The sequence below is a fragment of the Malus domestica genome, chromosome 09 (genome assembly GCF_042453785.1).
Source record: "Malus domestica chromosome 09, GDT2T_hap1".
NCBI classification, from domain to species: Eukaryota; Viridiplantae; Streptophyta; class Magnoliopsida; order Rosales; family Rosaceae; genus Malus; species Malus domestica.
In genome coordinates this window covers 31,673,603-31,685,057 of record NC_091669.1, presented here as the reverse complement: position 1 = coordinate 31,685,057, position 11,455 = coordinate 31,673,603, and the positions used below count along the sequence as shown (strand labels likewise).

At 35.9% G+C, this 11,455-nt stretch overlaps 2 long non-coding RNA genes across 10 annotated transcripts; one reads left to right on the top strand and one right to left on the bottom strand.

Moving 5' to 3' along the window:
* The first annotated feature begins 3,661 nt into the window (after positions 1–3,661).
* On the top strand, positions 3,662–9,262 carry LOC103411738 (uncharacterized). Of its 9 annotated transcripts, XR_011571142.1 has the most exons (13): positions 4,180–4,383; positions 5,125–5,211; positions 5,308–5,385; positions 6,072–6,177; positions 6,428–6,552; positions 6,653–6,715; positions 6,839–7,072; positions 7,179–7,334; positions 7,451–7,496; positions 7,594–7,735; positions 7,868–8,057; positions 8,142–8,246; positions 9,049–9,262. It is a non-coding gene; the product is annotated as an uncharacterized lncRNA (long non-coding RNA). The 9 variants fall into 9 exon arrangements; XR_011571146.1 differs by lacking the exon at positions 4,180–4,383 and having other exon boundaries at positions 5,081–5,211; positions 6,875–7,072; XR_011571141.1 differs by lacking the exon at positions 4,180–4,383 and having other exon boundaries at positions 5,081–5,211.
* On the bottom strand, positions 8,334–9,936 carry LOC103411739 (uncharacterized). The gene is made up of 3 exons (XR_011571149.1): positions 9,466–9,936; positions 9,298–9,367; positions 8,334–8,557 (listed from the first exon to the last, which is right to left on the bottom strand). It is a non-coding gene; the product is annotated as an uncharacterized lncRNA (long non-coding RNA).
* Between the last annotated feature and the right edge of the window lie 1,519 nt (positions 9,937–11,455).

The following is an 11,455-nucleotide window of genomic DNA, read 5'->3' as shown; positions in this document are numbered from 1 at the left end:
TAGTTAGTGACTGACTCATTATGTGGCTTAGCCAATGTTCTTTCTCTTTGGAGGAGAATATCCCCCTCCCTTTGGAGTTAATATCGTTGTATCAAAAGTAAAAAATCGAGGTCCCATTTTAACTCTAGAGTTATTTACAAGATGAAATATGACTTTGCATATACAATATAACCTCTATATAGTCCTAGTGTTGAGATCAAACTAATTTTATAATTAGAGAAGTTATTACTTGATAGATGTGTAGTTAAAAAAAGTTATATATATATATATATTTAATTTTTTTTGACTTGGTTATCCTTATTCCTTGACGAAAGTATGGATACAAGAACCTCATTAGTAGTCGAGGATGCCAATTTTCAATATGTAACTTTAGAAAAAAAGACACATAATCTCTAAAAGCTAGTGTATAAATGTAACAATAAATTGTTGTCCCATGCAACTTTAGAAAAATATTTTAGTTCATCTTAAATTTTTTTATTTGTAACAATATTACATATTTTTTTATTGATTGACAAGACTTGTCACAGCCCGTCCTGGGATTCTTTATATCGGGGACGTGAAATGACGGAATTACCCTTGACGGGTATTAAGGTATGTGTGTGTGTGGCATATTATTGGATTAAATTCATTCCTAAACTTTAGGAAAAATAATTAAGTTAGATTAAATTGGATTGTATTTTGTGGTTAGGGAGTTAAAAATTAAATGGATGGTGATGGTTTGGGTGGACCACACAACACATATACACAGTCACTCTTTCCCTCTCCCTTCCCCGTCTCTCTCTCTCTCTCCTCTCGATTTTTCTGCTTCACGTGCACTGTGCACGTATGGACAAGCTAGGAACCTCCCATTTCTTCACGGATCGAAGGTTATAAGGTAAGATTTGAACTCATAGTAAGCTTGTGAGTTCGTATATGTGATTTTTGGAACTTAAAATCCTCAGAATCGTCGTGAAACCCTAACCCCGAAAATGTGCACTATTCATGCACACGTAAAATCTTGCATTTCAGGGAATTTCAAGTGCACAGTGAGCTTAAGGAGATCCTCATGAGCTTCGGGGTACTTCGTTGGTAGAATTTGGACGTCGGAGGACTGAGAACGGAGTTTTTCAAATTTGGCCGGATTATCGAACTTCCTCAGGTAAAATCTAGTGGATTTTAGACCTTGAAACTAGTCTATCTTGATTCTACATGTTGAGGGCTTCAAATTGATATAAAATACGAAGAAAACGGTTGAGAATCGAAGGAGATCAAAGCGTTTGAAAATTCCCCAGATTCCGGCCACCGGAAAAACCAGTCCGGCGAGCCCAAGGTAGGAGACTCGCGTGGGGGGGGTGCGTGAACCCGTGCCCTTCCCGGCGCGTGGGGCCGCGTGCCACGTCAAAAAAAATTTCTAAAACTTTCTCGACGTCCGTGACGTTGAGTAGGTCGATGTGGTATATTCATATACCCAAATTGAGCACCGTATGAGAAGTTATTTCGAATTGTTGGTTATGTGCATGAAATTAACGTTTTTATAGTTGTTTCGCATATAGGTGACACCTATCCCGAGGACGAGCGCATCCAGGGACGTCACGGGGGTTACGACCCATCGACTTACCAGTGAGTGGGCATTTGTTTTCTATATATACCTATATACTATTGATTTTCTTAGAAATCGAATTTAAATGAAATGCGTTATGAAGTGAGTTTTGAAATGCCATGCATAGAAATTATATGAATTATATGATTGGTATATGATGCATATATGTGACATGGTGCTGTGGACGCACATGTGAGTATCATGTGAGGTTTATGTTGTTCATGTGATTTAGTGATGATGTGAATTGTGTTGAGAGCTCATAACCTGCACCCCCGGTGTTAGTGCTTATGTTATTCACCCTGCATCACACGCTCACCTTGGATCCAAGTAGATGCTAGTCGTACAGACCATTAGAGGTGGTTCCGACATGCCAGTCGTACAGACCATTAGAGGGGTTCCGACTGGTAGGTGACTTTAGATTATGTGCACAGATGATTGATGAGAGAAGCACTAGAGCGTATTATTTCACCATCTTAGTCGTACAGACTACTATAGGTAGTTCCGACTTATGTGCAGTGTAGTGCCGTACAGGTCACAGTTGGTGACTCCGGTTGGATGGGATATTGAGCTATAGAATCAGCCGTACAGGACCACTGTAGGGTCTCCGGTTGATTTATTATTTCACCTGATTTATATTGATACATTCATATTATATTTTGGCATATGGCAATGTATGGCATATTCTTTCTGAAAAGCGTTGAAGGATTGTGATTTGAGCTTTTGATGATATATATATGTTTATATACTATTTTTCTGGGAAAGTATACAGGTTTTACAGCGAGGGGATATAATTGTTGATAAATGAGTTGTTTTGAAAAGCTTTATTTTCGCCCACTCACGTTCTCAGTTTTGCGCCCCTCCAGGTTGTAGATAGCAGCGTTTGCGCCCCTCCATGTTTTTAAAGAAAATACTTTCCGTGCATATATATGTCTCCCTATTTAAAGACTCCAGTAGAAATAAGTTGGTATATAGAAACTAGCAACAAATTAACATTTCAAACACTAAGAAATTCAAGCCAACATCAATTATTAATATGGACCATTATGCCAATTTCACACCCTCTTCAAATACATCTGAATAATTATAAGGAAAAGTAATGAAAATGACTCGAAAACTTTAAGTTAATTTATGTCTTTACAATATCCCATTCTTTTTCCATATGGTGAAGATGGATACATACCTGATTTGAAATTGAACGTTCCCTCAAAACAATCGCCCATATAAAAGAGGAATAGTGACTATGAGAGCATTTATAGCCTATCAAATTCAAGAAAGGGAGTCTCAATTAGATACATTGTTAAAAGGAGGAAGGCTCTTTCAACAATTTTAGGTAGATGCTTATGCAACATTTGAAGATGATCGATTGGATTACATTAGAAAAAACCAAAAAAACTTATGAAGTGAGGTATATAAAGGCATTTATGACGTATCAAAAGGTGATCATGATGCTGATAACATAGGCAAGAAAGTAATATTACCTAGCTCATATACAAGAAGCCCTAGATATATGCTTAACAACTATCAAGATGCGATGACTATTTGTAGACAATTTGGAAATCCTGATTTGTTCATAACCTTCACTTGCAATATCAAATTGCTTGAAATTGTGAGCGAATTTGATATAAAACTTGGATACAAGTCAGAGGATAGACCAGATATCATTTCTAGGGTTTTTAAAATGAAACTTGATATGATTAGCTACATAAAATCAGGAGAACCTTTTGATGAAGTTGAAGCAGGTGAATTTCAAAAAATGAATTTTTTTCTTAGTTTTTTTTTTATTTTGCCTTTACATTGAAACAAACCCGAGCGCAATGGCGTTCTAGGATTCATATAGCCGACCCCACTTAGTGGGAAAAGGCTTTGTTGTTGTTGTTGTTGTTTACATTGAAACTCGCTGTGGTTTATATATTTTCTAACTTGATTGTAAACAGATGTTTGTACAATTGAGTTTAAGAAAAGAAGCTTGCCTCAAGCTCACATCTTAATTTGGTTACAAAAGCCTTACAAATGATTCTCTGTTGACGACATAGATTCCATCATTTCAGCTGAAATACCACATAAAAATTCAAATCCTCTTCTTTATAAAATTGTCAACCAATTCATGATTCATGGTCCTTGGGGACAACTTAATCAAAATTCTCCGTGTATGCGAGAAGGAAAATGTTCTAAGTTTTTTCCAAAGCAATACAAGAGTGAAACAATTTTTGAAACAAATGTTTTTCCTGTGTATAGGCGTCGTGATAATCCGTCAAAATTTATGGTTAAAAATGGGATGCAAACTGATAACAGTTTTGTTGTACGTTACAATTCAGATTTATTATTGTATCAATTCAAATTTATTATTGAGATACAATGTCCATATAAATGTTGAGTCATGTTGCCAATCAATGCTTATAAAATATCTTTTCAAATACATAAACAAAGGTTCAGATTGAGCAAGAATTGTTTTCGAAGAGATTTCAAACAATGAAATATTTGCTTATCTAAATTGTAGATATATATCTCCATACGAAGTTGTTTGGAGATTGTTTGAGTATCCAATTCATATGAGGGAACCTCATGTTGAACGATTGCTAGTGCATCTTCCTTTGAAATAAACTAATGTTTTCAATAGTAATCAATCACTTGAATCGATTGTTAATAAAAAAGCTTTTGAACACACAATGTTGATAAGTTGGTTTGAAACAAATAAATTTTTTCTTGAAATGTGAACACTAACTTATGCAGAATTGCTGATTGGAAGCCTAGGGAAAAAAAAGGAGGATCCATAGGCAGAATCGCCTACGTGCATCCTGCATTAGGTAAGTTATACTATTTAAGAATGCTTCTCAATATTCAAAAAGGTGTTCTCAATTTTGATGACCTTAGAACTGTGAACGACATTATTCAACCATCGTATCAAGCAGCGTGTAAGTGTTTGGGTTTACTAGGAGATGACAAAGAGTGGATTGAATTTCTCAACACACTTGATTTCAATGGCTTGCCTTCCCACAAGTTAATTTTAAAGATTGGAATGTCCATTATGTTGCTCCAAAACTTAAACTAATTTTTAGGTTTGTGTGTTAGGGTTATTTTAGGAATGTAAACTTTGATAGAATTATTGAAGCTAGAATACTTGCTTGCAACAACATTAATTACAAAGTTTACATTCCTAGAATAACCCTAACAACAACTGAAAACAAATGGCCTTTTGTATTTAAAAGATGTCAATTTCTAATAAGGCCATGTTATACAATGACAATTAACAAAAGTCAAGGACAATCATTGAAATAAGTGGGACTTTATTTACCACAACCTGTTTTCACTCATGGTCAATTATATGTTGCATTATCTAAAGTCACATCAAGAGAGGGCCTTAAAGTTTTAATTGCTAACAACAATGAAATGCCAAATACATTTACAAAAAATATAGTTTACAAAGATGTTATGCAAAATTTAAAAACAGGTTGTAGCTTGTATACATCTACAATTAAAAACTTATATATTATATATTTTGAGATGCAGTCATTTTTTTCCTAACAATATGTATATTTTGCTTGCAGATTTACAAGACAATGAACATCGTACCAATTCATGACTTAAAGCCTCTTTTGAACCAATTCAAAGGCTTACAATGGATAGTTGAACTGGTGAGAAAACCATTTTATTACAATGTATTATAGTTCAAACAGCTTATTAATTAATAAATTTTTTGAGCATGATTATATTTCAATTAACATTTATAGGAACCAAGTTTGCAATCACTCTTGGACTTCTAGCTCTTAACGCAATTGAACAAGGAAATCTAAAACCCAAATTTAGAGGTAATCAAAATAATTTTACCAATTTTCAGCATTTGATGTTTTAATACCGTTTTTTCCAATTCAACGAACACAATATGCAATTTGTAAAAATTACAAAAATATCATTGTCGTGATCCTAGAAACCATCGTTCTTCATTCCCCTTAAATTATATGTTACATGAACAAATAAATCAAGTCACAAAGAATCAATCATATTGCCCACTCATTTTTCAAATCCAATGCACAACTTTTTAATATCAGAAAAATTGCTGATATTATTGGACAACTGTCCAAAGGTTTGTTTTTGCCCTTCAGTTGCTCTTCAAATGTAGCTTTTTTTAAATGTTACAAGTAATATGACGGTTTTGACCTTGATGCCGAGTCTCTTCCTCGGAAATTGCTAGAAAAATCGGTTGCTTTGCTACGTGATTGACCATTTTGATCATGCTTCCTTCGCTCCGCTTCATGAACTCTTCAATCCTTGCTTCGTCATATCTTCCATCTTGCTTCATCATCTCTTCCATCTCTGCTTCGCAATCTCCTAGCCGTCTCATCCTACACTCGATTTTTCTAGCCTTCCACAGGTATTCAAGCCTCACTTTTCTTAAGAATCTAAATATTTGATTTTTCGCTGTGGTTTGTAACTTTGATCATAAATTTAAATCTTCTCCTCATAGTGACTATTTTACCTTTTATCTCGCTCACAGTCATCGCAATAATTCTCAAACCCTCAAAACGACAAATCAATATGATTAAAATGCTATAATCCTAATCTAGGTCTGCCATTTGTTCAAGTTGGCAACAACTATAGAGGTAAGCTCTCTGCTAATATTTTCTAATTCACACTTTATTTCTTTTTACATATGAGTAAATTTTTTCATGGATTTATATATATTTTTTTCATGTGAATTCAAACTCAAATCAGAATTACAGACTAGTAGAAACAAATTTAATAAATTTTTTATTTGCGTGTTTGTCTTGGTTCTGTTCATTAGCTTCAGGCAAATAGAAAGAAATTTGATCACTTTTTTATTTGCGTGTTTGTCTTGGTTCTGTTATTTAGCTTCAAGCAAATAAGTGGGATGAGCCTTGGGGCACCTAAGTCAGTGAGTCGACTAATTCCAGGCAAAGCCCCAGCCGTAGCAGCGGCTTCCAACAGTGTCGTTTTCCAAAATACTCTCCACTTAGGTAAGCAATTAAGACTTTTGGTTCAGTTTTTATTATATTCAATTTTGTATATGAATGTGAAAGAATTTAAATTGATTTGGGGTTACTGATATGTGGTTAGATTTCCACGATTGTGGCTACTGCTATGTGGTTACTCATGATTATTACAGACTTTGTGATCAAGGTAAATGTTCAAATTGTAGTTATTATAGTCGTGGTTACTGATATTAATCAAATTGTTTTAATTAGATTTACGGTTACTGATGTGTGGTTACTTATGTGTACAAAGCAAATTGTTTTCTCACAGATGATATTAATCAAAGATGATATCCATTATGGCCAGGAAAACATAAGGGGTTCCATTTATTTCCCAAATAGAATCAATGGTTTACATAGAAATTAGAAAAGCTGACTAGTGAGCGAAGAATTCGACTACGACAAAGGAGGCAAGGGTGTATCCAAGGACTGCATCGAAGCTGGTGGAGTTCAAATCAAAGGCGAAGTCGCGAGCTGATGTTCAAATTCCTGATTTTCTGTAATGGTATAATGATGTTTGAGTGAAAAGAATAAACATAAGGCTCATTCATATTGATGTGGTTACTGGTTTTAATTTTCCTTATTTACCTTGGTGCCCTTTAACTTCTCAGGTGAAATTTGTTACGCAACTTCATTACTTGCAAAATTTTGTTGAGTCAACATTCAATGCTTTTCCTTCGAATCAAGTTAAGGGTAGGATCGTACTCGAAGAAGTTTGTGAAGGGCCAATGGGACAAGGATTGCGGAAATACAAGGCTTGCCTCTCAGTGCGTTTCAATCTTACCCTCCTCCAAAAATTTCTTCCAAATCACAATTTATAAGATTAATTTGCTGATTCTTTTTTCTGAGATTTGAGTTTTTGTCTTCTGATTATTTTTTGCAGAGATTGTATTAATTTCCCTTTGACTGGAAATTTGGGGTTTCTTCAGGTATAATGTTATCAAATTTTATTTTTCTAATTTTCTGACTTTGGAGTTTTGCAAGGAGTGATATATACTGATTTTTTTGGATTGTTGGTCTTTGCAGGGTTTTTGCTCCCCAGACAATGATAGGCGAATCATTGCAAGTAGTAGTAATTATGCTGCAAACTGAATCCAGGATGACTAACCTGGAGTTGTCATGATGGTCACACCTTTCCTCCTCTTTGCTCCTCCTCCAAAACCTCTTTGTAGGTTTTCGAACTTAAATTGTATTTTCTCTCTTTCTGCCCTTTAGAAGAGTTTCGGAAAAATAATTTTTTTTTACTATAATTTTGGTTTTGATGATAAAATTTAGATTTGGCCGTTTGGGGATTTTCCAGTTCAGGACCTAGGAAACAAGTAGCAATGCAGAGGCACTGTAGGAGATATGGTGGACCTTTGTTAAATCATAGTCCAGTGAAAGGATTAACCCGTCTGACTTTGTGTTTTAGATGAATCCGTTTTGGATTGGGAGAAAATTTAAACCCAGAAAAAGTTGGGTTTGTTGGAGAGTTGTCCGACAGATTTCAGGTGGCTAATTTCTTGATTACAGTTAATTTTGCTTCATGACATTGTGGTATGCTATCGAATCTAATTGGCAATTTTTTTGTGTAGTTTTTGTGTGGATGCAAGTAGGGGTGGGCACGGGCCGGGCCGAGCCCAAATTTGGAGGAATCTGACCCTACCTGTTCTAAATTGTAACGGGATGGGCCAAGCTAGGTAAAGAGATTTTGAGTTTTGGAACTGAACCTAACCCGGCCCGTTTCAAATGGGCCGGTTCGGGGCAGGTCCACGGGTCCAACTCTATTTTTCTTTTTTTCAAAAATACATTTATATAAAACTGCATGCAGCAGCACAGGCGTTTTAAAAAATTACAAGAGATGCTTCAAGCTTCAAGCTTCTGCACAGATAGATTACAGGAGCTATTCCAAATCCAAAAAAAAACATAAACATTAAACCGAAATAACATCCACATTAACATCTGCAATGACATTAAAGTATCAAACGTCCAACATCATTCTTCATTGAATCTGTAAGAAAAAGGATAACATCAAAATGACATCCAACGCCCAAAACACTAATGAGCACTTGGTTTTGTAATGAAACTGGACATGTTTATACTAAAAGCACTAATGAGCATAAGTGATTCCTACACAAATAGTCTCAAACACTTGGATTGTTAATAAAATTTGACACTAATACTGAAAACACTTACACCAAAAACATTTACAAATATACCTTGAACAATCCTGTGCTGCAGCACCATGGAATTGCAAAGAAAGCCAAAACAGAGAAACAAAAATCCTAGAACTAGTTACGTTTTCTATCAAGCCCTCTGATAAGGAATTCAAGATCATGAAATCTATAGGTATAACAAAGAATCTGTAGCAGAAACAGGATCAAACCATAACAAAAAACATAAAAGCCTAATCATTCATTGATAAAATGAAAAGTCAATACCAATTCTGCTTTTACAAACAGGTGTAACAATTTCTGAAATTCTAATGCAAATTGTTTGCAGGTGTGACAACCATTGCGGGTGGGAAATCAAATGTTGCAGGCTGCAAGGATGGGAAGGACTAGGTTATAACTAAAGTGTTAAAGGGCTTATTGATAATAGTTATTACAGATTTGATGTCTTATATTTTGTACAAGAATGAGATCTAGAAATTACGCAATTGAAGGGAATAACTCTAGTCCAATTCAAATCGAAAACCCACATTGAAATCCAGAAATTATGAATTTGTGCAATTAGAAAGAAAGAACGGACCTTTGTACTCTTCTTTGCTAGAAACGATCCATCGGCCTTTAAATGTGCCATCAAACGAATCGTAAAATACCTAAATTCACAAATTAATCGAAATTGGTAAGAATTTAGGATTCAAATATGAGATTCAAAGCATGAAATTGCAATTACAAATGAGATGATTTGAATTACCGTATCGTCGGAAGCAAATAGTTGCTAAAATGCAAAGCAAGCTACCAGCACCAGCAGCACCGGAAGAACACCACCGCGAACCCTAACCTTCTTTCTCTCTCTAAAACCCTCTCTCTCTCTCTCTCAGTTTTTAGACAAGTCCTCTTGCTGGGAAAGACTTCTAAGACTTGTACGTATAGATCTAAGAAGTCCTCTATGGGGAAAAAGTTCTTAAACAAGTCCTCTCTCTGTATCTCTCTCGTCGGAGTTCCCAGACTCGCTAAGGCAGTGATGTCGGGTTGGTGGAGGAGATGACTTGCGGAGAATGATGGAGGGGAGGGGACGACGCACGCTTGACGGTGAGAGAGAATTGAGTTCGAGGTCCAGTCCAGTGACAGAGTCGAGGACCCGAGACGGGAGAGAAAGAACCTAGGTAAAACTAACAGTTCAGATTGGATGGTAGCTTACTCTTCAATCTCATCCGTCCATTGCAATTACAAATAGATCGGTTCAGGGTCCCATTTTTCTATACATTTGGACCTGGCCCGTCCCTAAAATTTCAAAGACCTGGTCCACCCCACCCTGTTTCTCTTATGAAAAAATTGGAACCGACTTGTACCCGTCCTAACTGAAGGAATATTTAGTGAAAACATGTTCATTTAAGCAACATCTATAAACATGCAATTAACAATTAAAGGCGGAATCATGCTAGCATGCACTTAAAAACAAAACATTAACCATGAAATTCAAAGCCTAGTAGATTGGTAAACCAAAACTCAACTCAAAACAAAGTGAGTTGAAATTATATACCTTTGTAGATTCCTCTTTGCATAAGCAAAGGCTAATCACCCAAAGAGAGGGCCTTCATTCCTTGCATCTAAAATCTATGGATTTGGATGGATGAATAGGTTTCTCCAAGTTCCCAAAATTGAGAACCTCTAAGTCTCTTCACCAAGGAGAGATTGGAGAAGAAATGAGTGACCTTGGAGTAGTGGGATTGCAAGATGCACCCTCCAAGGGGCCGGCCTCTTTAGAGAGAAATGGAGAGACATGTTCTCTCCAATTTTCTCCAAAACAAACCCTTATGAATTTTGGCTATAAAGTCATATTTATACCTTTATTCATTTGAGTGGCAAACTTGTAAATAAGTCCAAGTTCACTACCCTAAACAATATGGCCGGCCATTAGGATATTTTGGACTAATTGGGCCTTTGTGAATCATTATTCATTAAGTTGTCATACAACTTAAGTTAATGGGCTTGACGTTCGAAGCCCATTGGGCCTTAAGGTCCAAAACTATCCCGAGGTCTTTAACAAACTTATTCGTTTGATTAATTAACATATTAATTAATCTTTGCCATAAATAAATGATTAAACCATTTAATCATTCTTACTCATCTCCATTGTTTCTTCAATCTCCACCTTACACGGTGTGCGATCCATTAGGTTCCTTTTAGCGAGGCAGTGGGCGATTAAAACCATTTTACATCGATTGTGAATTGAAACTTATTTTCAATTCTCCCTTTAGTGATTACACACGTTTAGGGCTTCCACAAACCATGAGTGACACCTAGCAGCATATCATGGTTACCCAAGCTAATCAGAAGAGGTGGAGAACCTATTCAGTTTGGGATTACAAATGCAATACGGTCTTTCTCTAATCTAATACTCTTGACCACATTGTTTGGTTTGATAGTTTATTTATTCATGTCTACTATCCAATGTGATTCGTGTGCTTATATGATTACCTTGAATGTGATTTGGAACGCATTCCCATATCTCATTCATACTCTGGCCAGAGATTCTAAATCATATCATAGAGTATTCTCCCTCAAACGGTTTGAAGGTTAGAGATTCCTTGTTGCGCATTCACTTGTCTCCATAGCTAAGTGGCTTGACCCCAACGATGTCGTGGACACTCCAATGGAATGACGTTTGACATAATCAAAGATCAAGGACTTAACCACAAGACAACTGTGATGCCTCAGGTCAAAGGACTACTTTGCATTAT